At 41.2% G+C, this 22465-nt stretch overlaps 1 protein-coding gene across 2 annotated transcripts in view; it reads left to right on the top strand.

The window, feature by feature from the left end:
* The window catches only part of LOC108444384 (WD repeat-containing protein 7), a 269505-nt gene that overhangs the window by 99178 nt on the left and 147862 nt on the right, over nt 1-22465 (top strand). The gene's annotated exons all lie outside the window — the stretch shown is intronic.

Raw genomic sequence — 22465 nt, 5'->3', positions numbered from 1 at the left:
TCATATCAATCTTAAATATACAGCAACAACACAGGCTGTTTCTTCGTAAGAGATGAGAGATTGGAAAGTATTCACAACACTTTGCTGTTTTTCTGAAATGTCAAGTGATGTATTTTTTTGTGAGTTGTCATTAATTCAGATTTCAGTGGTTATGAAGCCGTCATATCAGGGTTTTTACCACACATTCAAACAGGGCTTAAAAAATAGACCCAGATCTGTCTGTTTTGTAAAAAGCCGTGTAGAACGCAACAGGAGAAAATCTCAATCCTTTAGTTCCCTCTAAAATCCAGTCTGGGAGCTTATCTGTAGACATGTGTGTGTGTGTGCAGACAGTGTGTGGGAGGACTGCTGGGAGTAAGAATTTGTTTGTTTAATTTCAGTGTGCGTATTGGATGTTGTGGTGGGTGATGTCACAGGCGGTGGACTAAGGGGGTCAGGGAAAGGCCAGGTCGAAAAGACGCTCACATAAACACAAACGCTTCCCCGTATCATTGACTGTAGCTCTTATCCGTGCCTCAGTGGAGGAGCCGCTGGTGCAGTCTGAGAGTCTGTGTGTTGGTGTGTTGGGAGTATCTTGTTGTTCGCATTAGCTTTCTCCACCATTTCTCCTGACAGGGAGAACTTGACTGAGCTGGGCCATAGCATCTCTAAGCCATTTACCTAGCTAGCGAGTAGTAATAGTTGACTGTGGTAAAGAAAACAAAGTTCAGTGCTTTGAAAAAGACCTGATCTGTTAGTGTTGTGGTTAATAAGCCTTCATGCCAGGGATTTTCAGGAGTTGGCTTCTTTTTTGCCACCTTCTAATTCCAATTTTCCATTACACCTTAAATAAGTCGACTGTTGTATCCAAAACCACATACTACCAATGTAGTAGTTTTGACATGCTCTTTACTGTGGTGTGTGTGGTTTTGGCAGTGGTGGACGAAGTAAACATCATGTACTTGACTTAAAGTAAAGAAAGTAGAGGTGAAATATTCCTCCAGTAAAAGTAGAAGTTCCTCCTTTTAGACCTCCCCTTGAGTAAAAGTACAGAAGTATTTGCCTTCAAATGTACTTAAGTATCGAAAGTAAAAGTGCTAAAAGAGTAATTATGGCTCTAATTATCATGTTTGTAACAAGACTTTTGCTTCATGAACTCATTTTAGGTGACGTCAGCGTCACTCTTGGTAAACTTTTAATAGAACGTCATTAATTAGTGTCGCTGATGTCTATTAAAATGATCATAAGCACAAAACACTGAAGGTAAACAGTTTCCATCAGGGAGAACCGAGTGGCTCTGAAATCACTTTTTACACACAAGCAAAGTTTCAGTTTCAGATTTATTTACAACTTAGTTCCAAGTTTAAGTTGAATAAAAACTGGCTTTAAACTCAGGATCACAGATGAGCTCCTTTACTATGTTGATCTGTAGGCGTCTGTTCATAAACATAAACCAGCCCAAACTAATTTACTATAAAATGAAATGGTGTTTGTAGAAATTCAGAAAAAAGCCGCGTCAGTCTCGACTGCATATGTGGACATATTTCTATATTGAGCTCTATTTACACAAAGTTAGGTTAGTTCATCATTTATGTTGAACAGACTCTCCCAAAGTTTTACAAATAACCATCATATTTTGTACCTTAAACATTACAGTTAAAGCCTGAAACAGACATTTCAGTATCTTGGATTGAAGGAGTTGTGTGGTAGTGCTGTGTAGTCGAGTGTGTGTTATGTACAGTGATTTTTCCAGCAATGTCTCATAGCATCAAACATTTAACCCTGTGTTCCAGGACGGAAGGATGAGCTTGTTCCAAAGGCAGCCATAAATTTATTTAAAAAAAAATCATGTTATTCATTATTTAGAATTTCTGTTTACTCGCTATTTCTGAGGCATATTGTAATGCTTGTAAGTTATTAAGAGCAGCAACAATCCAGTATTAATATATAATCAGTTTGTTATTGTGAGAAAACCTAAACACAGTCAGAATTTACAGGGATTTGTTTGCATTTTATTAATGAAGTTCATTATTTACCTCATAAAACTGCCACACAGATCTGCCAAAATGAAAACAGTAATTTGGCAAGGTTTGAGCAAAAATCTTCCGATTCCAATCTTCGCCGATTCCGGTAGCATCCCTGGCATCCTAACATTGCCCTAACTACTTGTCACCAGTTGGATGGTTAATTACTGAAATAATAGCCCATCTTGGATTATAGCATAATACAGTCATTAACCATCATTAAAAATCATTTAGGTGATTATGGCGCTGCTTGTTAGGCTCTGTTATTAAAGTGTTACCTGAAATTCTGGCTACACACTGGTGTTTGTGTGTGTGCTTGTATGTGTGAGTGCGTCTGTGTGTGTGGCTCTCAAAGCATTAACCAATTATCTGTATGATGGTGTGGTGAGCTGGCTGGTCTGGCACTCTTACTTGCAGTCTAAACACATTAAGAAAAGCAACAGCACACCAGCATGCTCTTACACACAAACACACACACACAAATAAACACACACACACAGTTTTACAGTCCCGCCAGAATCGGCTAAGAGTTGGAGGATAGAGATGATGTTAGCATTAGCCTGTTATCAGTGCCTGTTCTGGGCCTCTAGCGGGCCGGGCGGCAGAATGATGTCATAACGTGATAAATCTGATTGATTTTTGTGTTACTTTGAGGTCAGAGTTGCTTTAAGCAAGCCTAATGTAGCTTAAGTAATGTAACCTGACATTAGTCACGTTAGATAAGCCGTAGCCTACACGCTGAGAGAGCGCTACACCACCGCTCCGAAAGAGAGGGAATGCCAGCACCTCCTAAGATACAATCTGTGGAAATGACCACTGAACTGCAGGATCCAGTCATATACCAAAGTTTGAATACTCCCACCAATTTTGTTGATTTTCCAAGTGAAAGCACCCCAACACATCTGTACACTGCACACTGTAGTTCTGTTAGAACTGAAGTTTGGGGGGAAACATGCCTCCCTCTTCCGATCTGACACCCTCTTCCAATCTAAATTCACATCCTCACCTTCTGTTCCTGTGACGAAGATTTGACAGTTCTTCAGTCCTACATCAGTCCTGCTACAGCCGTGAGGGGGTGTGGCCTTCTAGCTACAGACAGAAGCTGCTCAGAACTCCAGCCCAAGTTCTCAAGAGTTCTCCACCCTCGGCTCCTTTACTGTCCTGACGAATGGACTTATTTGCATTTATAATCACTCCAGCTGGTTTCCTGATACGTTTAATCTGCAACGAGAAACGGTCAAACACTAAAAAGTCGTGAGTCAAGAGGCTGAAGTCACCAGCCTTCTTGGTCGAATTTTCCCATTTCACCTTTAATGGAGGTGGAATGGGAAAATTAGATGCCATTTAAGGTGGAATGAGAATTAGAATAAGAAGCTGGCGATTGAGAAACGGCTTCAGGCTCGTAAAAAGTCGAACATTGAGACATTTTACAAGAAACATTTCTGCTTTTGAGGAAAAGTTTCCTGCCAGAGATGCGAGAAAAGCAGCTATAGCTGAGCTAAAGCTTAAAGCAGAGCAAAGTAAGTTTGAGGTTTTGTTAAATTTTTTTTGTCTATTCTAGTACCTTAGGACATATTAGGACATATTTACAGCCAGGATGATATGTTACTTCAAAAACTTGACTCTGTGTTGTGGCTCTCAAGGAGGATTGATTTTTGTTGAAAGGACGAAATGGCTCTTCTTAACTTTTGGGTTGGGACCGTGTGACGGTCTGAAAAAACACCTTAAATTCTAATTAAAGCCGATGTAAATTGTTTTTTTTGGGTTTTTTTTTTGTTTTGTTTTGTTTTTTTATGGTCAGCAATGTCATGCTCTTCCCTCAGTTTCATAATTTCATCTGTGAAATAACACAATTAACATGTGAGTCACTCTAAATTAGAGTGTTTGCCAAATGCGTAGATTTAAGGCGTTTATGAAGAAAATGTGCTGGCTGGAAAAATTAAATGCCCCGCCCCCACCGTACTTCTTTGACCGTGCTAGCATTGTTGGGAAAGCAGGTGTTTGTTTGAGTCTTTCCCAGAAAGCCTAAAGAGCTGGCCTTGTCCGCGAACACACACACACACACACACACACACACGCTGTTCCCGCTCTCTGTAATGTATCTGAGGCAGACGGGCGGCTCTTGCCTTTGGGACGCTGGTCAGAAATAGAGAAGTGGAAGATGGGGCTGAAGTTTGGGGCTTTTATCTGGAGGTGTGTGTGATGAATAATGTATAGAGTCAGAGAGGATTCTTTTGGACGCTACGTCTCACTTTTGACCACACGAGTTTCAGCTGCACCTTGAACAGCCTTGTGTTTGTGTCTGTGTCACACAGAGTGTGTGTGTGTGTGTGTGTGTGTGTGTGTGTGTGTGTTTGTATGTTCACTCTGAGCTTTTAATAAGGCCGGACATAATTTCTCCCATCCTCCCCCCACCTCCTCTGAAGAAAGCTGCATATCCTGGAAACGCTTCCTAGAAATGTCTTCACGCACTCTCAGTTTAGGCTGTTTGTGTGTTTTTAGGGATACAGTGATATGTGAATCAATAGATTTTATTTATTCATTTTTTTTTGCCCATCATCACCTACACGTTCTGCTCTTCTGGAGTGAAATAAATATACCATCAAATATTTATATAAAACATAAGCTAAATATAACATTGTAACTATTTTAATTTTATAACCCCATTACCAAAAAAGTTGGGACACTGTGAAAAACGTAAATAAAAAAATTTAATCATATATATATATATATATATATATATATATATATATATATATATATATATATATATATATATATATATATATATATATATGGCAGTGCTTCAAAGACAACATATCAAATGTTGAAATTGAGAAATTGTATTGTTTCTTGAAGAATTTATGTCCATTTTGAATTTGATGCCAACAACACATTCCAAAAAAGTTGGGACTGGGGCGACAAAAGGCCGGTAAAGTTATATAATGCTTAAAAAATACCTGCTGGCAACAGGCCAATGACACCAAAATGGGCATATATTTCTTTCAAAAATCTTTCAAAAAGCAATACATTTTCTTAGTACATACTAGCTAGACAGGATGGTTGTCTGTGTTGCTATTATGACCAGCCGTCTGGGTTAAAGGGTGAATTAGCAGTTCTACATTAACTCCAGTGTTTAAGACCATTTACTGTTGAACTGTGTTGAACGATCAGCAGAGCTTTATTTTACTGTGAAGGAGGGTTATTTTATTTTTACCTACAAATCTGATTCTGCTGAGGTGCCGCAACAGGACGGTAACAGAGCCGCATGTTGCCACCCTGCCCTAGCCTAATATCATGGCTAGCTTTAAGTAATTTTTAAGTCTTTTTTCCCCTGGTTTGTTTAAAACAGTGATTAATAAGCCTCCACCTCTGAAAATTGTCAGGAATCCAGCAGAGTGCTGGAGAATTCAGGCTTCTTAATAATAAGGAAACAAACACCAACATTGCAAATGAGCTCTGGAGTGTGTGAATTATTCAGGCCTGCTGTAGAATCTGGATCACACTGAAGGGCAGTTTTGTGCATGTGTGTCGGTCACACTCTGCTGATGGAGCCCGGCTGGACGGTTGGCGGGAGACAGGCGGAGGCTCTGGGGAGCAGTTGCTATGGGAACGGCTGCTGGTCAGTGTAGTGTTACCGTGGCAGCAGTGACCTCAGCAGGGGTACAGGACTGCAGGGGTCAATGAATCGGAGCTGTCCCTACATAGCACGTACACACAGCTGCTCATATACGTCTCGTGTGGAAGGTAAACTGTCTTCCTTTATAACCTTTAGCTTCTTTATGTTCTTCATTTCTTCTGGCTTTACCACACCTTTCTGTGAGATGATGTCTTTAAGGGCCTATATAGTAGAAAATAATTATGGTATATGATCCATGTGTGGAAATGAACCTGCAAAACAGAACATTTAGAATTTCTGCAGGCTGGCCAATCAGAACAGAGCTCATACGTGTGTATGTGTGTGTGTATATGTATGTATATATGTATATGTGTGTGTATGTATATATATATATATATATATATATATATATATAAAATTTGCTTGCCACTAGCTCAGCGCTCATAGAAGTCCTCTCACCCAATCCCTTTGCGAGAAGTGACTGTGGTATAATATACATTACAGCACTTCTCTCCCTACCCCCCCAACCAGCTGGAGTGACCTGCGTCCAGAGGCTGCTGTGAAGCGTATGTCTATATACGTGCAGTATTAAAGGTCACGTCCAGCTTGCAGTCTGCAGAGCCACAATGGGCGGCAGCAGCTGAGGACATGAATGAGTGACCTTTTCCTTTTTCGCAGTGACGTGAGCAGATGAGGTGAGGAAGAAAGAGGTGGTTTATCAGCATGAGTAAGGTTGGAGTAGTCAACAATGTTTACCTGAGCCATATGGATTGCCACTAGCTTTGAATATCAGTCTAATCCTTTTATTTATATACCGCAGAGCTAATGTATGGAATAGAGCAGATTTTTTTTCCAGCGTACCTGCTTTGGGTACCTGTCCTGCATCTACTTAGATGCCATAGAAAAAAAAAGTTGATTTGTGTAATTTCAAGAATTTAACCCCATTATTTCCAACAGTAAAATAGTACTACTAAAAAAGTACTTGCAAAGTTTACATACAACAAGGATGATTATTTGAAAATGTTATTAAATAAGACACGTATTTTTATTAAATCACAGAAATCATCAGGCCTCCTCTGAAGGCCTAGAAGGTTTTTTTGCCAACAGTCACCACAGCACATTTTTTAGTGCCAGAGCAGTTTGTTCTAGAATATTCTATGGTTCCCAACACAGTAATCAGGTGGCGCATATATTTACTGGACAGCGCTTTCACACAGGCTGCACATACAAAGCGGCAGCGTCCCAGACGCCTCACTTAAGCGGTGCAGTATTTAGAGAATCAGCTAGGCGCTGTGCACTTCATTCAACAAAATACACTAAAATTGTCCATGAAAATGTGTGAAACTTAAATATAAAACTAAATGCAACATTTAAAACTCTCCTTTTTTATTTGATTTCATTTCTGATGAAATTCTATCACGTTCTGTGGTCCAAACAGATTTTCTGATTTGTCCACCAGGCTTGAAATCTTCGCCTAATCACAAGTCAGAATGCTGTTGAGGATAAACAAACATACCGCGCACTTTCATAAGCTATGTTTTTGTTGAGCGAAGTGACTGTGGCCATTTATCCATCTGGAAAAAGGAAGTTCTGTGTAACTTTGTCGCTGCTCACTGTATGTATGAAAGGCCAGCACGTTCGAGCTGTAGCTCACACCATGCAGAGGCAGCATGTGTGAATTAGGCCTCACTCCTGAGGGAGCTGATGAAGCCTTCAGCACACTATTGCTGCTCGAACCACTTCATCCTGTGTTGAACATATGACACTCTACTTTCTCATGTAAGAATGTTGGTATTGCCTCCGAATTTTTGGCTTGTATTTGCTTATCTAATCTTCTTAAAGGAAAATGTAAATTGTAGTTTAATAGTTTAAAATCCTAGTAAAACTGGAAATGTGTGTATCGTTACATTCCTAAGTGCTAAGGGTTCTGTGTTGTAAAAGATTTCTTCAGTTTGTTACTGTAATAAATCCCTTTATGGTGAATTAAACAATCATGTTCAGTGGAGAGCAGTTTAACCATGCAAAGAAACATTTAAACATTCAGAAGGTTCTTTGAGTTGTCATGGTTCTTTATAAACCTGTTGGCTTTACAAAAGAACTTGTGAAGAACCCTGTATTTTAATGGTTAGGGGTTGGAGAAAAGCCAAAACAGTATAATATTGCAATATTTTGAGATTAAAAATAGTAAAAGGAACTAATGTGCAATGAACTATGAGGTGTAAACCTCTTAAATAAAATGAATTTACAGTCAAAAAATAATTAAGCAGTAGAAGACGAGACGGAGTGTGTTATCGTGAAATAACATCACGGCTGTGATTTGGTCGCCGTAGATCATATAGCGATAACACACGACCTTGAGTGTTCTTTTGCTTTAGTACAAACTTTATTAAATAAATAAAGAAATGAATAAACTGCTCCGTGAATGCGGCGTTTAATGTTTTAATATTCAGTTCCTTCCTCTAAATTATAATTCCTTAACAAGCAGCTTTTAGCTGCATCAGAGTAACAAGCTCCACCCACTCCGCTGCACAGTCTGCTGTAAGCCTCACCTTTTGAAGTCTGGACTGAGCCACAAAACTGCCGCAATAAGTTCAGCTCAGTTTTGTCATTTTTTGCCAGGTCAATATTAATGTTGTTTTGTTCCACCCAGTCTCTAAAGCAGCTTACAGCCCATTTCTGTTTGGCGAATGGCATTCGATTCGTGGTATTCTGATTCCAGGCTGTTCAGCTGTTCTTCCGTCACAGCTGCCGACTGAAAAGCTGCTCAGTGGTGACGAAAAATTGGGAATTTAGTGTCGTCTCATCTTCAGAGTCGGACCAAATCGACTGTCGGTCAAATGTGATCTTAACAGTGTCCGTTTTCTGTTTGTGGCAAAGTGAGAAGTAAAAGTGTTCAAATACTTGAGCGTCTCCTACAGCCGTCAGAGTCGTTGCTTAGCAACGGCATCTCAGCAGAGTGGTGGTGTTTGTGGAAAACCGTGACGTTATGGTGAAATAACAGCACCGTTAGAACGCTGCTCAACCAATCAGCGTGCGTGGCCGGAGCTAACTGTTGTATAAATTGAACTATATCGCCGTATTTGTGTGCCACAAATCTTTAAGAATCGCAGTAGAACCGTATGATGGCTGAAGTATCGTGTATCTCCTGTGGGCCTCTGGTGATTCCCGCCCCTACTGAATGCTTTATATAGTGTTTGCTGTATGTGGATGTTTATTTTCCCTGCGCTGTAGTATAGCACAGATTCATAGCACCTCAGAGATGGTGTGATAGGGAGAAAAAAAAAACAGCAGAGAATGAGATTTGATGAAGGGACCTGGCAGAGAGAGAGAGAGAGAGAGAGAGAGAGAGAGAGAGAGAGACTAAATTGATGGAGTTAGCTGTAGGGAGGGAGGTTAACCTTGAGCTCGTCCCTGCAGCTCTTAACCCCTCTGCTCCCATTTAAATTGACTGTAGTGGCTGTTTCCTCATACGCACACAGGGAACGGACCAGGTTCAGGGCCTTTCAGCACACACCACAGGAATTATGGGTAAAAACAGAATTTACACTGCTTGCAGTGGCGGCTGATGCTTTCTGACGCCAGGGAAGCTCAGCTGGTGATAATCTAATGGATGGAAAAGATTGAGTACTTTTAAACTACTATTTAAAAGTTTGGAGTTACTTGTCGTACCAAGTCTGTATCATTTTATATTAAATATATTATATAACAACTCATAAACATGACATTTTAGTATTCAAGTGTTTTTGGAAACAACCGAACAATTTAGTGTAGTTATCCACTTATAATTTTATAAGTGGATATGTATAACAAGTTATATGACGTCTCATAATTTCACTCCATTTGATATTGTAGATTTCAGTTTACAGCTCTGTATCATTCTGGACACACCGTCGTCTCCTTCCGTATCAGTTCAGACCTGTGAAGACTCTCTGCTGCTAAGAGTCCCTGCCTGCTAAGTTATGAGCTTCAGCAGGGTTCTGTTGGATGAACTTAAGTAGGGTTCTTTTAGATTAAGTGTAATTGGGTTCTGTCGGACATGCTGCAGTACAAGCTTCCGCAGGATTCTGTTGGAAGAGCTTCCAGAGTTCTGTGGGATGTGCTTCGGCAGGGTTCCGTCTTTACGTACTGTGATGTTATATTTGTGCCGTATTGTCGCTCTTATTTATCTCCCTCTCCATCTCGGCAGTCTTTTTTCCTCAGTTTGTTTAAATGCTTCTGTCTTTGTTTGCTTTCAGAAATGAGATTATTGAGCACTTTAGGTCTGGAGAGTGTTTCGGTGTGTTATGTAGAGAAGTGGTTCACATTACTGTCTGGTGGAAGCCCCCCATGCTGCCCACTTTAGTGTTTTTCCTGCTCTAACGCAGCAGACCGAGCTCATAAAGGGCTCAGTGATTAGCTGATGAATTGAATCAGGTGTGTTAGAGCAGGAAAACGCCGTGAACGCACTGCAGAGCTGAGATCTCTCAGGAACGCCGCAGTGACACACGGATCATAATGCACTGCTTATGTGATCATATTCTTCTCAGACTCTCCATCTGTACACACGGCCAGGCTCTCGCTCGCTCTCTCGCTCTCTCGCTCTCTCGCTCTCTCGCTCTCTCGCTCTCGCTCTCTCGCTCTCGCTCTCTCGCTCTCTCGCTCTCGCTCTCTCGCTCTCGCTCTCGCTCTCTCGCTCTCGCTCGCTCTCTCTCTCTCTCTCTCTCTCTCTCTCTCTCTCACCCCACTGTCTCTCTCTCTCTCTCTCTCTCTCTCTCTCTCTCTCTCTCTCTCTCTCTCTCTCTCTCTCACCCCACTGTCTCTCTCTCTCTCTCTCTCTCTCTCTCACCCCACTCTCTCTCTCTCTCTCTCACCCCACTGTCTCTCTCTCTCTCTCTCTCTCTCTCTCTCACCCCACTCTCTCTCTCTCTCTCTCACCCCACTGTCTCTCTCTCTCTCTCTCTCTCTCTCTCTCTCTCTCTCTCTCTCTCTCTCTCTCTCTCTCTCTCTCTCTCTCTCTCACCCCACTGTCTCTCTCTCTCTCTCTCTCTCTCACCCCACTCTCTCTCTCTCTCTCACCCCACTGTCTCTCTCTCTCTCTCTCTCTCTCTCTCTCTCTCTCTCACCCCACTGTCTCTCTCTCTCTCTCTCTCTCTCTCACACCCCACTGTCTCTGTCTCTTTCTCTTTCTTAATGCCTCACACCTCCTCAGTCCCCTCGCTCCAGGCCCTGTAGGCAAAGCCCCTGCAAACATGAGAGTTTCTTTCTTCTCTTTCTGTTATCGTTTTTTTTATTCTTTCTCCATCCCGGCGCCATGCCTTTTTCCCCCCTTGTGCCCCTTGCCCCTCTCTCTCTCACTCTCTCGCTCTCCCCCCCCTCGCTCTTTCTTCTTCTTCTTCTTTTTTTTTTAAGATATAGTTTGTATTTGATTGTGTGTGTGTTTTGGTGGGTGTGAGAAAGCCGCCTGCCTGCCTGTGTAATGCAATTGGGGAGCGGGCCGTGGATCGATAAGCATGGAGCAGAGAGAATTAATGTGAGGCAGGCAGTCTGTCCATCATAGAGAGAGAGGGAGCGAGAGGGAGGAGAGATGAGGAAGGAGAGAAGAGAGCGCGTTTCGGAAGCAGAGTACGTCTGTTGTAGCCGAACGCATTCAGGCCATGCAGAATGTGGCTAAATTGGCTGCCCACACGTTTGTTTATTTGTTGTTGCTTGTTTGTTTGGGTATCTCTGCAGCACTGCTGTCAGTCTTCTCACTGACGGTGCATCAGTCTGAAGATGGAGATCCAAATACGTTGATTTTGGAGTGTTAGAATCAGTAATAATCAATTGCGATCAATAAAGTATTTGCTCACTTTCTTTTATAAAAATCTGTATCTAAAGTCCAAACAGAATTACAGAATTATATTTCATTATTTATAGTCCACTACACTCCAGATAGTTCAGCCAGTCACATTTGTTTTCAGTGTATTATTAAAAATGATTCTGAATCATTCAAAAAAGAATCGAAGTGGATTAAATAGTGTTTCTTGAGCTTTTATTATTTAGTGAATCATTATCAAATTGAGTCATTGACATCAGAGATCTAAACCCCTACTCTCTTAAAAAGTGCCAGAAGGGTTCTCTAGAGCCATAGAAGAGCTATATTTGGTTCCCTTAAAACCTTCCAATGGACATGATTACAGAATTATTTTTCATTGTCTGTATTCCACAGTTCAGTTTATTAATAGATATACAGTTCAGATAGTTCATCCAGTCACTTTATTTATTCAGTGTGTTATTAAAAATGCTTCTGAAAATCTCTTGAAAAGAAATGTGCCAGACGGGTTCTCTAGAACCATTGAAGAACCACATCTGGTTTCCTTAAACATCTTCCGATGGACCATGATTACAGAATTATATTATAATATCTATATTCCACAGTTCCGTTTTATATTTATAGTTTTATATAGTTCAAATAGTTCATCCAGTCACATTTATGTATTCAGTGTATTATTAAGAATTATTCGGAATCACTCAAAAAAGAATCAAAGTGGATCAAATAGTGTTTTGAGCTTTTATGATTGATTGATAATAATTCAATTTGAATCCTTGAGGTCTGAGATCTACATGCCTGCTTATCTAGACCTTGAAAAGAAATTTGCCAAAAAGCTTCTCTAGATCCATAGAAGGCCTTTGGTTACATAAAGACTCTTGCAGCGGATGAGAATTACTTGTAAAAATGAGTTTACAGAACATCCACATAATGTAAATTTTCCTCACCAGTTCAAGTTTTTTCCTAGAACCCCTTCCATGCAAGCCAAGAACCACTGAAGAACCCTTTATATTTTTCTTTCCATGCTATGAAGGTCGGTCTCCCCGGAGAGGTCTTAGAACATTTCTGGCCCTGCCGACATCCGGAAGAGGCCTGAGCGAGCAGAAACGCTGACCGAGGCAGAGAAATCCCAAAGGGGGGACAGAAATTATAAAATAATTTGTTATATTGCTTCTGAGAAATGGGTGTGCTGCGGGAAAATGAAACAGAAACGTGTAGGTGGCAGTTTTACACGGTGTGCGCACACATACTCACGCCACCATAGCAAGAAACTCATCCAGCTGTTGGATTGAATAAAGAAATATCAAAATCAAACTCGCCGTTATTCACACTCCCAGCCGCTCTGTCGTCTTTTCATTTCATGGAGGATGGAGAGTCTCTCGCTCACCGAGTGAGACTGAGTGCAAACCTGAAGCTTCATGGTTTTTGTTTTTGAGCGGTCAGTACGTCATTGATTGTATTCAGTAATTGACTGGATTCACAGTGAGTGCATCAGTAAACACTGTATTGGTGAATCACTACTCTGACTCTCTGCTTGTCAGTGCGGTCATTCTGGTCTGTCTGGAAAGGCATGTGGTCACTCTGTAGAGCCTGATCGTCACTCTCATAACAAAGGCCTTGTAATCTTCAAAATCACAACTGTAGGAGAAGCATTCATTGCATATGTTAATTACTGTAAGGACAGTAAATCACCAAAGATCCAACAGTTTAATCAATCAATCAGTCGGTCGACCTTTATTTCTACTCAGAAGTATATTGAGGGTGTAACGATCAAATTAAATTGAAATTTACCAATTAAATGAAAATCAAGACAAAAGATTTATATAAAACAAAATAAAATAATAATAGCTCAAATCAGGCATAAACTATGAATACAGTGTATGATGAAAGCACAGAAAAATTAAAACTTGGATAGTTAGAAATAAAAAACATAGTTTAAGTAATTGGACTGCTGATTGATCTTACCACAATGTACAGTGAATCCCTAAAACACAGCCCGGACATACTAATGGTGCCCCTGGGTAAATTCCGTTTGATTCTCTACGTGAAAATTAACACACTGCCATGATTTCGTTCTCCCACTTTCATAATATTAGGGGGGAAAATGATGCACAAAATATAAAATTTGCCATAACTTTTGCAAAGGGCATGTTTATATGTTTTGTGTCTTATACTAAGTTCATCATACATACAGTAAGTGCATATTAAAAGCCATTTTCTCCATTTAATGGCTTTTGGTTTTGGCTGTTTCGTTTTCTGCTGCACATATAGTTTTGAGAAACATGACATCAGATTTCAGACGACGAGATGGTTCTGGTTGCTCAAAGGTGACGCAAGAGGCTACACTATCCTGGTAGCTAACGTTAGGATATGTGTTTAGCAGTTCCCTCCAACTGGTCAGCAGTCTGCATCATTTTTACATCACCTCGATGGAGGTGATACCTAAACCAGTACCAGGTACCAGATTAGCCTAATGGAGAACCAAACAAGATGAGAAGCTCAGAAAATATAATGTCAGTGGGTTCTTGTAGTTATGTTCCCTGACTAAAGGTACTGAGATGCACTTATGGGGCTCCCACCTCAGAGGGGCACTGCCCCAGTGACAGTGTAGTACCTTTATTTCTCAGAGTGTAGAGAATGCGCTTTTTTTTTCTTCATAAAACTTGTTTATAAAATACACTAAACATGTACCTTAACTTTTCCAAGGTGCCCAAACTTTTGTATATGACTGTTATAACACATACAGACCCTCCTGTGTAGCCTGTGTTCATATTTTGACAGCTAAACACCCCCAGTGACACTGAGAGAAATTGGATATAGGACAAAATCATGGGGCATTTCTGTTGACCACAGCAACGTTTTCCCAAAAATGTAGGTAATTTCTGTCATAGAGGAAACCAGTTTAGACCCAGAGTTCCTGATATAGGCATAATGCATGACTTCTGATGTCTATTTTGTGATAAACTGTGAAAAAAGATCACATTAATGCGATTATTAAAAGTTTACATAGACACCTGCCTAGTAGCATTGTGTTTGTAAGATCCTGCTGGTGTGGGTTCATGACTGTTCCTTTTTGGACTCGAGTGAGTTCAGTTTCCAAAGCCACGTCCACGCGCTTTACAGTTTTGGAAAAACAAGATTTTTTCCTACGTTATAGCAGAGCTGTGTCACACTCTTGACTAGAAACCTGCAGCAGAGACAGTGAGCACAATAATCCTATGATGTCATGTCAAACATATTTAATATTGATTATAAAACTGATTCAAAATCCTTCCTAGTTCTCTAGCAATACTCTTTCCCAGCATCTTCCCAACATTATTGGGTTCTGGGGCTTTGCCACACTAAATGACCTCCTAATGTCAAGCCGGATGATCTGTGTCACTCGAATAGCCACTCCCATCTACACAGAGATTTCTTATTCTGTCCCTATCAGTCGTAAATATTGACAGTTAAAATGATGTTATTCCACCTCACCATGTACTGTAGTCATGAAAAAGGGCTTGTAGGCCCCTCTCTCTCCCTTCTGTCCATCCCCCAGCCCAAATGTCCCACCCGTCCAACTCCCCCTCCAACAGGTGGGGTCCAAAAGTCTGAGACCACATTGAATATCTGGGATGTTTTTTATTTGTGCTTGAAAATAAATAGCAATACGTTTTAGAATTTTGAAAAGTATAGATCAAAGAAACAGATGTTATGACAAAATGAACATGAAATATCGAGTCTGCACTATTTAGGTCAGATTGTTTTTAAGTCTTATCTCTTCTGTTGAAGCTGGTGTTCAGACTCTCAGATGGATCTGATCTGCTCATCAGAGGCTTTTACTCAACTTATGGAGTCCATGCAGCTCGTGTGCACGATGGCTGTGTCCCAATTCAGGGGCTGCATCCTTCAAAGGACACAGTCTATTAAGACGTGTCCTTTTGAAGGCTGTGTAGACGCCCAAGGCTAATCCATTTATTTTTACATTTACAGCATTTGGCAGACACTTTTATCCAGAGCGACAATTTCACCATTTCACACAGGTAGGCAGAAGCAGTGTAGGGTTCTTATCCACACAGGGATTGAACCCCAGGCAGAGCTGTTACCCACTACACTATACCAGCCACCGAAACGAGATGAAATCCGCCGCAGAGCAGACCCTGTTTGCGTCACAGCACCACTGCCCCCGCCCTCATTGCTGTGTCACAAAACACCACTCATAAGTTCAGTTAAAGTTCTTCAAAAATTAAGACCAGAAACTTTGATTTTAGTCACCGTCACTCAGCCACCATTCACTCCTGCTGATGCAGCCGTTCTCTTGAATTCACACCAGCATCAAGTGAATCTCTAGATGTGTTAGATATGTGAAGGATCCACCGGTTGGCTTCTTCATTGCCGTGGAAGAGAAGGACACATTTCTCTGCCGCATATGAAGGAGCCTTCGAAATGGGCCACTGTGACATACTCGGCTTTCAGATGCTTCCGAAGGATGTAGCCCTGAATTGGGACACAGCTGCTGACATTAAAGCAAAAGAAGGAAAAGAAAGAAAGTCCTTCTTGTTCAAATTTCAAAAATTCTACTTTTCTCTCAAAAAGTCTGCTGATGGTATTATTCTTAATGAAAATCCTTCCTGTTGGATTAGAAATGAATGCACTTTCACTAGTGGTCTCAGACTTGACTTTACAAACCCCAGTGTGTATCTTGCTCTCTCTCTCTCTCGCTCTCTCTCTCGCTCTCTCTCACTCTCTCTGCACCCCCCCTACCCCCAACCCCCCCAGTTCCTGTGCTCTGTGTGGAGGGTTATTAATAATTAATGTATGTATGACTTTCTCAGAGCCCCTCTTAGTGCTTTCAGTGCAGCTCTGGGTCAAACGGGAGCATCCAGTGTGCTCGTTGAGACCCAGCAGGCCAGCTGCACCTGAAGAAGTCGCTCACACGAACTCCCACTGCTCTGCAGCTCGTTTTTTTTTTTTGTGCCCACCACGACCCCTCCTTTTTAGAGGACTAATTTTTCTTTATTACTGGTATTACAAATTTCTTTTCGTATGTGCTGCCATCGTGTAGTGGGATTGTATGTTTGCAGTTTGTTGCCCTCCCTCTGCAGCTCTTGCTGACCCTGTATTCATGTAGCAGAGCCATGAGGTCACTCAGCTTCCGAGTATGACCGAACCTTCAGCGTTCTGCGGTAGAGCGTTCTGAAGATGCTCCGAAAATTATGAAGTTCTAATTATCAGGCTTCTCGAATATACTGACTCTTCTAGTCTGATCTTCCCTTCTCTATTTTCTCCTCTGCTTTGCTTCTCTTCTTTCTTTCTCTCTTCTGTTTCTCTTTCCTTTCTCTTTCTCTGGTTTCTCTTCTGCTTTCTTCTGTGCTTCACTTACTCTTCTTTCTCTTGTCTTGTCTCCTCTTGCTTTCTCTTTCTCTCCTTCTCTTGTCACTTCTCGTCTTTTTCTCCACCTTTTCTCCTCTCATTTTCTTGTATCTCTTCCTTTTGCTTCTCTTCCTCTGCTTTCTTTCATTTCTTCAGTTTCTTTTTCATTTCCCTTCTCTTGTTTATCTTCTCTTCTGCTTCTCTGTCCTTCTCTTTTCTTGTCTTTTCTTGTCTCATCTCCTCTTACCTTCTCTTGCTCTCTTTCTGTTACTTCTCATTTTTCTTCTTCGTTTTTCTCTTTGCTTCTCTTTACTTCTTCTGTTTCTTATTCTCTTTATCTTTGTCCTCCTCTTCTCTCATCCTTCACTCCATAATGCTGGGTCCTCCACTAGGAGTGGTGGAGTAGGGGTCACCATGCTCAGCTGGCCTCTGGGGTGCCACCGCAAAGAAGGGAGGAAAAGAGAGAGAGGGGAGGGGTAGATGGATGGACGGACGGACGGACGGATGGATGGATGGATGGCCAGGTGATTAAAAAAGGCCTGGGGCGATTCTCCTGCGAGAATATGGCAGCCTCAGCGGGTGTGTTCCCGCAATCTCACTCTGCTTGCCCCCTTCCCCCCCAAAACACACCCCCAGGGGGAGTGGTGATTGACAGTGGGCCCCAGAACTGCTTTTAGTCCAACACACGTGCAAACGCTCTGAACGGTTGTGATAAACACTGAAACCCCTGAACGCTGTTCATTCAACTTAATGCTGGGAGGCCTGAGAGGAAGAGGCTGACTGAGCCTGACTGAGAGCCACCTGCTGAGAAAACACAGCACCCGCAGCACCTGCTCGGCTTTAGAAGCTTAAATCATAAAGTGTGTGTGTGTGTGTGTGTGTGTGTGTGTGTGTGTGTGTGTGTGTGTGTGTGTGTGTGTGTGTGTTGTCATTGTTGTTGTCGAAAGAAAACCTTGTATCTCCAAAATGGTAACTTTCCAGGAGAAAGAAAAACATGCTTTACTTTTAATGGAAGTCAATGGAACCAGACTTTTTGTCATTTTAGGCTATTTCTTTTGGTCCATTCATCATGAAATTTACACACAATGTGAAGACTAACAGGCAAAAAACTTAAAAATGACAAAAATGGAGACATATATTCGTTGTCCAACGTAAAACAATTATCTCAAAAATGGTAGCTTTACAGTAGAGGGTAATGAACATTCATTACTTTTAATTAAAGTCAATATGAAGATATTTTATTCCGAGTAAGTCCAATGTAAAGGGCAGCCAGTGTGTTTAAATGATACAGAAAACTAAAAATGTATGAAAATGGAGATGTTTTTTTTTTTTTTTTTCTTTGGACCACAATTACACACATACACATTTAACATTGTAGGAGGTGCGAATTCAACCCATACTGTACTCTGAAAGAGGCACAATGTAGAGCTATCAGAGCTGTCAGTTCAGGGCACATTTCCATATCTGTCTTAAAGACAAAGTAACAACACCTACATTCGAAGGCGTAGTCGATCAGCCAGGACATGTTTGTTCTCTGAAATTCGTTTTGGGTTTCGAAAGCCTTTTGAAAGGCTTCCATTGCTAAACTATATTAGTCTTTTAGTTCTAGCACATAAGCAGCCTTCAGTCATCAGCCTTGTGCTTGGGATTAGGAGGGAAATTGCACGTTTTTCAGTGTGCGTTTGTTTTTTCGGTTAAACATTCCTTTAATTGTCCATTGGAAAGTTAATTAGGAACCCAAAGTGGTGGTCCTGTGAGAGTTAATGGGGGTCTTGTTTGTTTGCGTTGAAGTTGCAGTATCAGGTGGCCCATTGTCTGTCTGAATGCACTGATCCGGTTGTTTTTTTCTGTGCTATATATCTCAGTGAGGGAAAACAGCAGTACAGTATGGTGTTGGGTAGGGGGTAATTATGGGATGCTTTAAAAGCGGCTCCCCTGCGGTGGAGCTGCAAGGTGGATTCCGGCTGCTGTGTTTGGAAGCTGACGTGTCTGTAATGTGACTGCGTTCTCCCATGTGGATAGAGGGATGAGCGAGAAGGAGAGAGGGGGAGGGGAAGGACGAGGGCGGGGGTTAACAAGGCCGCTTGCAGGCAGTGTGTCATGGTTGACATGGGCGTTTGACCTTGCTGCAGGCTCTCCTCTATTCACCCAGCACGGCTGCTCTGATTTACCAGCCCTGCTGCGCGCGAGGACGGCCGTGTTTGTTTTCTTATGTATATTAAGTAGGCGTGTTCATCTCTGACCCGAGAATAGCTCGGAGAATAAATTTCTTTACAGTTCACAAATCATTTATTTTAATGGGAATAAAAATGTCTGAATTTCAGTGCATCAACTTTGTGCACAGTAATAGACAAATTTTTATTAAATTATTATTATTAATACATTTTAATCTTAAAAATAGCCTGAGAAGTGTTTTTAACAAAAAATATGTGCATACTTATTTATTTCATATTATTATAATCAGTTATAGTAAATTCTAACGTTACAGATTCATTTCTGTTTGTTTAAAATCATGGGTATTTTACAGTTCCTGGTCGTATTGAGCATGATTCGTCATACTGTTTAAAGACTAAGTTCTTGTTTTTCTCTTACTCTTCCTTCGAAATGTCACTTCTGCCCCACCACTTTGGCTTTTGAGTTGTGGCCAAAACAAGTGTAGATGACTGCTATTAGTTGGTTGTACTAGTGTGGCTGGTGCGTGCAGCTGCACTCAGCCAAGCAACTGGCCTGGCAGTTAGCAAGCTGGATAACTCGCCAACAGCAAACAGTAAAAACCTTATATGGTTACTTATAGCCATTTGGGATAAAATGTTTGTTTCATGCCAATATACTGCTAAAATTAGCTTCATATCTCTATGAAGCCCTGACGCTTCAGAGGTGAGCAGAGCCAATGCTATGAGTTAGACTTTGTCAAGGTTTACCAAAGCCTGCATGTTAGATGTACGCATGTGTTTTCATCATCTCATAGAGCGATCAACACACATTAAAAAACATACTCTATGGTGGAGGCCTGAGAGAGTTTTTATATCAACATTTTTAGATGCAATTTTTATTAGCCTACATTAACAACGACACTGTCCCAAGCGCTATTCGGGACGTTATAGACGCTGGGAGGTGGGGTAACGCAATTGTACCACAGAATGACTGTTAATGACCAAATTGCACGGGATAGGAATTCTCAGTATACATGACAGGAAGGAGAGCAGCTATTCGATTTATGCACCGCCTTGACTCCAGAAAAGATGACAAAACATGCAAAAACATTTTATTTAGCTGTTATTCTGTTTACCCGAACAGTCCGTCTTGCCGCCGTAAGTAAATGCGCTCTGTTATTAGCTTGGGAATGCATATCACCACATAAATCGGCCCTTTTTCCACGAGTAAAAGCTTCTTTGAGTGCCTCAGAACTCTTGAGAATATTTCAGTGCTTCATTTAAAGAAGGGGAAAGATGCTGGAAGCTTTACTAATGTCTGTAAATACTTCTGACGGGACAAAAACCACGTTACTCTCAACCCTGTAAAACTAATCCTGTCTAGATTAAGGGTTCAGCAAGTTTTAGGTAGGAAATTTGACCTTTAACATGGTTTGTCTGTGTGAATTCACCAACCACAAACAGCCAGACACTCAACACCACCCAACTATCAGTCTGAGGTACAGCGTTTTAATCCTCAGGGCAGAAAAAGCAGATATGGTGATCTTTATGGCCAGAAATCAGGTGTGGTCACTTGGTTAAAACATCTTAAGTGAATTTTTGGCCTTTAGCTTAAGTGAGCCGTGTAGAATCTTTTCAGGAAAATGTTAAAGTGGGGGGAAAAAAAATCAAGCACTTGATCAATACTTAAGATGTTTCATGCAAGTGGCCACTGGACCTTAAAAAAAGATGGTTCTTCAAGGGTTCTTTAGTAAAGAAAATGGTTCTATATAGAGTCATGAACAATCAAAGAGCCCTTAGCATGATTAAAGGGTTCTTTGCATTGTGAAAGGGTGCTTCAGATTGATAGAGAATGTGCTGTAGATGGTTCTTTTATAGAACCTTTTTAGAAAAAAGGTTCTTCTTGTGTGTCCAGCTTGACATTATCACAATAGAAGAGCCGTTTTCTGTGATATAGGGAGACATTTGTGAAGAGGTTCTATATAGAACCATCTACAGCACATTCTCCGTCTGAAGAACCATTTTTTCTTCCAGTGGGTTCCTTGAGAGTTCATGTTTCTCTATAGAACCATTTTCTTCACTAAAGGACCCTTGAAGAACCAGCCTTTTTAGTGTGCACCATAGAGCTTGAAGCAAGCAATCTTACCTGCCAACAGAATAAGTTAAATAATCAACATATTTACAATAATATTGAAATGAAAAATTGGATGCATTGACTACATTAGCCCCTGGAACCCTGGGCTTAATATTTGTTTATTACGATGATGATTTTTAGTATATAAAAACAATCACAGTCACACATTGGGTCAGAAAAAACACAGTTTTGCCCCAAATCCTCCTGTCCAGAGAGAGAGAGAGAGAGAGAGACACAGAGAGAGAGAGAGAGAGAGAGAGAGAGAGAGAGAGAGAGAGAGAGAGAGAGAGAGAGAGAGACAGAGAGACAGACAGAGACAGACAGAGACAGAGAGACACAGAGAGACAGAGAGACAGAGATTTTTAAACACTGAATCGTGCTCACTCAGAATCTGTGTGTGGTAGAGAGCTGCAGTTTGTCCGGCCCAGTTGCGCTGGAGAGGGAAGAGGAGGTTCTCTTTAAATATGTTGGTGGTCAATAGAGGGGTTAATCAAAACATAAAGGAGCTTGTTCACAGAGACCTAGGGGTACATCAGGGCCCGCACACACAGTCCGGATCACTTTGACTCCCTTCATCAGATACAGTCAGAGAGATGGGGCTCATATGGGTGCAGAAAACTCCTCAAACTACAGGAGACGAATCTTAATCTGTGAACATTTCTGTGTGTGAGAGTGACCGAGCGAGTGTTGCTGGTTCTGTTGTGTTCACTGCTAAAGATGCCTTGGCAAGTGAAAACCATCGTTAAGGTTAAGATAAGGTGACCCTTATTAGTCCCACAATGGGGAAATTCCACCTCTGCATTTAACCCATCCGTGAAGTGAAACGCCACATACACACTAGTGAGCACACACACACTAGGGGACACATGTCCAAACCATCTCAACCTTGCCTCTCTGGCTTTGTCTCCAACATTTTTATTTTATTTATTTATTGTAAAAAGATCCCCTCAAATTAACAGAACATGTTTTATGATCACACATTGCTCTATGCTTACAGTTTACTGCTGAAAGCCAGCTTGTGTTGTTTTCTAAAAGTGATGTTTCCAGAGCAGATCACTGAAGAGACGCCGACTGTTTATAGTTTATAGCCCAGATTTGGGGAAAAACGGGTCGACATTCAGTAGAAAAACAAAGTTCAGCTTCTTTTATTATAAGGGTTTAAAATGACATCACCGTCTATTAGACTGGAGAGAAGAGTTACAGCCTCACAGCCTCACATAAACTTCTGACTGGAGCTTATGAAATATGAAAGTTATGAAGAATTGTGATTTGGAACCAACGGTGGTCTCAAGGAGTTTGAGGTAAAGGGGTCACTCAAAGCAAAAAGTGCTCAAAGTCCAGGTCCAAAATGATCCAAAGCAGAGGTATTTGGCAACGTGCAGCAGTATGGTCGTAAATAATCGTGATTTTTTTTTA

This window comes from Pygocentrus nattereri, chromosome 16 (assembly GCF_015220715.1).
Source record: "Pygocentrus nattereri isolate fPygNat1 chromosome 16, fPygNat1.pri, whole genome shotgun sequence".
Classification (NCBI taxonomy): Eukaryota; Metazoa; Chordata; class Actinopteri; order Characiformes; family Serrasalmidae; genus Pygocentrus; species Pygocentrus nattereri.
This window is presented reverse-complemented; position numbering and strand designations above follow the sequence as displayed.